Raw genomic sequence first — 5,052 nt, 5'->3', positions numbered from 1 at the left:
TTTTTTCAACACGAAGAAGAAAATTATGTACATAATGGCAATGGAAATTCCACCATTTGGGAATTATTGTATTCAGGTACTGCCAAACGTTGTTGGTGCCGCTCCATCTTTCTGAAACCCCATCTCTTGACCTTTAGGGTATCCTGGTTCAGGATATGAATTCACCAAAGCCGGAATGACATCATGAGTATTGAGTTTATTATTCTGTCTTCCAGGGAGAATTTTTAGTTGAACGAAATAACGTTGCCACGCAAACTCTTTTCGATAAATACTGAATATTATTGCAAATTACTGTCATCATATCTTAATAGAGGTAATAATCTTGAAAATGATAAAAATTTTGAATGAAGAGAACGAAGAGATATCAAGCTATAATTAATGAGTCCTTACATTTGAGAAATTGGGAGTTGTACTCTACTGTACTGTAAAAATGAATTTATTTGAATTCACTTTTACACACTGTATGTGAACCGACTGCCAGAAAACAATAACAATGTCTAGACTGGATAACGTGAGTTATTGATGCAATTCTATTTAAGTGAAAAGTGAATATTTTTCTTGTTAATCATCATTTCTTTTTCACTATTCTCGAGTCGTTATTTGTTTAGAATCCTCATTCCCTTCATTATATTTATCCAAATGGCCCTGTTCTCTTCAATTCTATTTGTTATTGGGTTCTGTAAATGTTACTAGGATCTATTAAATTCTTAATAACTTTGAAGGAATGTACAAAAATCTCGTTACTGATCATGGTTCGCCTCAGTTTGTGTGAAATCAGTGGATAGTTTGTTTTCCTCTGCAAACTTCAATTTCTCAAAAGTTGTGAGTTCCGTTTAGATTTCTACCATAGCACTCTAATTTATTTCAATTGTAGAATTAAATATTGTCGCTAAAATGCAATCATTGAAAAAATCCGTCCAATTATTCCTATGCGCTATACTTGATGTATTTTTCTATTCACTTGGAAATTTAGTTCAATACATCTTTCTCGTCACATACCGTTGAATTTGACTCACTTTGTGAAATTTCTATCCCTCAGAAACTAAGTTACGATATTTTTGTTGGATAGAACTTCTTTTATTCCCGGTTTTTATGTTTGGTTCAGTATACACTCCCAAGATGTATTTGAAACTTTGTCAATATGTGGGTCAACTTCAGTTGCGGACTTATTTCGAGATAAAAGTCATTTTGAAATAAGACCCAGCTTTTGCTAACATTCGCATATTGCTACCAGTTTCTGGACGACTTGGTCGCAACAGAATTTTATTTTTTTTTATATTTCTTTCCTTATTCCATCTCATCCATAGTAAATGTTTTCAAAGTTTTATATTAAACTTTATGTTCAATTTTCTATTCTTGTATTTATTCCATAGATATGAGTTTGAAATTTTTATTGAGAAAGACAATGGTCTCTAAATTCATCCTATTTTGAAGTTATGGCATTTCAATAGAGTCGTTAAATCTTGAAGTTAGACTATGTTGTGATATATGAGTATCGCCACAATACATTTGGAACTACATTATATGCATATGAAATTGAATCAATACTTTTGAAATATTATTTATTTGTGTTTCACATCTCAATAAAGCGAAATTTCCAATGTTGAAGTATTATCTACCATGATTGTCAGTATTGAGTATGAAATAATATAAAACACAAAAACAGCACAATTTAATGATATTACTAGCATAAATGTTACTAACAAGTTCGCGAAATAAGCTCTTATGCAGGTCCTGTCCAGTTACAATGGAAATTTAAAATTCAGCGAATTCGCGCGGCACCTTTCATCCTTTTTATATAAATAGCGGACGCGCCTTTGAGTTTTCCTTTTAGAACTTTTTATTATAACAAGCGATTCATCTACAGTATTTCCTTCAAATAATTTCTAGGAAAGTCTATTTATTTATTTCTTGTGGTCCTTATTGTTCTAGAGCTTTGTAAAATTTTATTTAGTAATTATTTATTTATTGTTTTCAAGAACTGCACTTATTTCTATTGTAGGGTAAAGTTGAAACTAAAATAGAAGATAACAATTCTAAAAGCTAAACCGACGGATTTATCGATGAAGTTTTTTATGCTGGATTGGATAATGTAGAATATTCTTCTGAATTCTGTAATTCTGAAATTATATCATTATCATAAATATTTGGATCTGTTCACACTACCAAAGAAGAATTTTATAAATTTATTGCAAGAACATATTCGATTCCCAATTCTGGGAAAACTTTTCTCATATGAACCATTTTACTACTATTCGGTGATTTCCTACGTAGTCAGGACGTCAACATGATCAGCTGCTTAGATGCTGCGACTGCACTAACGAAGGAGATAATACTAAAAGACTAATAGAATAGAGTAAGTGAATTACTGAAGATTTTGTTCGATAATTATCGGTTTGCCTACACTCCCTTGCCTTGTCACTAGATGGGTCACTGTTACTACATAGAAAAAGACTCAGCTCTAAGCAATATATCAAGAGAAAAGTAGCAAAATATGGGATTGAGTCTTATGAGCTGTGTACGACAGAAAGTTATACTTGCAACATTGACATCTATGAAGGTCAACAAGCAGAAGAAGCAAATATAACAAAGTTACAGTCTCTCGTGTTCATACTTCTATCATTTTTCATAGACAAGAGATACCACGCTATTATGGACAATTATTACAACATCGTTACTCTAGCAAACAAATTGAGCTTGAACGAAAAATTTATATAACAAAAACCCTTAGGAAAAATTGCGAAGGATATCCTAAATATATTACCACTAAAAAATTTGAGAAAGGTGAGCATTAATATTTGTGAAAGGGGAAAGTGTATGTGTCCAAATGGAAAGGGGAATTGGTAAGTACAACAAAATTCCATCCAGAAATGATTCAGACGACTCATTCGTATAACCAAACAAAACTCAAACCAAAAGAAATCTCTTGATACATTCTAAATATGGCAGGTGTTGACAAAAGTAAACAGCTGATGTCTTATTATAGCTGCCTAGGAAAATCGATTCGCTGGTACAATTAAATGATATTTCATCTGATAGATGTTACTGTTGTGCACAATTTTTTTTTACGAACCGACTCAATCGAAAATGAGCCTACTGAGTTTTAGAGAGGCTATCATAAAGGGTCTGCTTGAAATTTCACCAAATATGGAAGATCAAAAGCGATAAATAATTGTGGAGAATTTTGAAACCCATCTCTCATTAGACCAACTTTATAACATGTTTGAGAAACCATGCCCAATTTTCAATGTTTAAGGACATTAATAGCAGAAACTTAATTTTTTAGCTGTGAAAACAATAAAAATTTCGGTTGTAGATGCTAGAAGGTTTTATGCTCAATTTATGTCGTTTAAAATTCTTCTGAAGCAAACGTTAAATTGCGGTTTTCAATACATGGCACCGGAAGGAATATCACAATACCCAAAGTTGGTTTACTAGTTTTTGTTTGGTTCTCAGCCGTTTGGAAGACCAGAAATCAATCTTGATCGATCGATGAAAAATAGAATTGTGAATGGTAAAAAACGGCAACCACTACTATCATACTTTATTTTCCATGAGGAAGCAAAATTATTGTCTTACGTCAACGCATAAATGAATCAGTAATATAAGTATCCGTTATGGCGTAGACGTAGTAGATAGGTTGTATAACTTATATAAATGTGCAAGTACTACAAGACGATGGCTAGTGGTACCAATGTTAATGTATGAAGGCATATTTGAGATAGAACTGAAGAAATATTGTCCACCGGCGAAATAAAAACGTAGCCGCTATGGCTGAGAAAGAAGAGACAAGTCACTAGGTATTCTTGTAGGACGTGTGAAAAACCATGGAAATCTGTATATTGTATGGAAAAACTGCTTCGAATAATTCAAGGAATGCTTATTTCACATTTTCTTTCCAATATAATCAAAAAAAATTTTTTGTGTGCGAATGTGGCTGACTGATTTAGTTATTGTGGATAAAAAGTATGAAAGCCAAAATAAATCCAATGTATTCATTATATTTGAACATGTCGTACCAGTCGCAGTAAAAGTTTGGTCGTTTGAATTGACACTGACAGTTTTATTCAACTTTCGGTTAACCAGGAACCTAGTAACCTAGTGAACATTATGTCTAGACAGAACACTCGTGACAGAGGCCACTGCTTGCCTCCCTCTTATTCTGAGTCTAAAATATTGAGAATAAGCAGTGAAATTCCATAAACTAAGCAAGTCGAGCGGTGGATTTAGGAAGCTAATATTTTTCGCTTATTTCCACATAACAAATTAGTTCAAGAGACTACTACAGAATCTGGAAATATTTACTTGGCAGAGTCCACTCCTTTTATATTCTTTTCTGTCTAGTAGTGCGTCGTAAATTTCCGGAACGGGAGCGCATAAAACTCAACTAGACGATTACACTTTCAACACGTTAAGAAAATGAATTTACTTGTTACTTACGATGATTAATGTGGTTTTCTACTAACAAAGTACCAACCGAAGCACACATTTTATAACGTTTCTAGAAAACAGGACAAAGTTTGGTAAATTAAAAATTTATTACGAATGTCGTACAAATATAATTTATTACTTTTAGAAGAGAGGATTTCAGAAAGGAACATAAAACATGAATGGATTTCGCAGTTACTATACAATTTTAGTCCAATTTTCAGTTCATTTACAATTAATGATTTTTGCACAAAGCTCTAATACTAGCAAATATTGGTATTTATCTCCCAATAGCAATTAAAGAAAGTGATAAGCAAGCTATTTAGACACTTATTTTACTGAATCTGAGGTTTTAACTAGTCTCAAAAAATTTAAACCAAACTTTTTATCTGATCCCGATTGGTTATCAGCCTCTCTATTACGAGACTGTGCGTCTGTTCTTGAAAAACCATGATGTTAATGTTAATGTTAATAAGGTTATTATTGAGAACTGTCAACCCATCATAAATATTTCCAGCTTTTCTCATTTCTCATTCATTCATTCTCATTTCAAACTCTACTTCACGAAGTTCTCCTTCACCACGTGAAACTATCTATATGTAATGCTTTTTATCCTGGTTGATT

Source organism: Diorhabda sublineata, chromosome 8 (genome assembly GCF_026230105.1).
Source record: "Diorhabda sublineata isolate icDioSubl1.1 chromosome 8, icDioSubl1.1, whole genome shotgun sequence".
Classification (NCBI taxonomy): Eukaryota; Metazoa; Arthropoda; class Insecta; order Coleoptera; family Chrysomelidae; genus Diorhabda; species Diorhabda sublineata.
Note: the sequence above shows the minus strand (reverse complement) of the source record.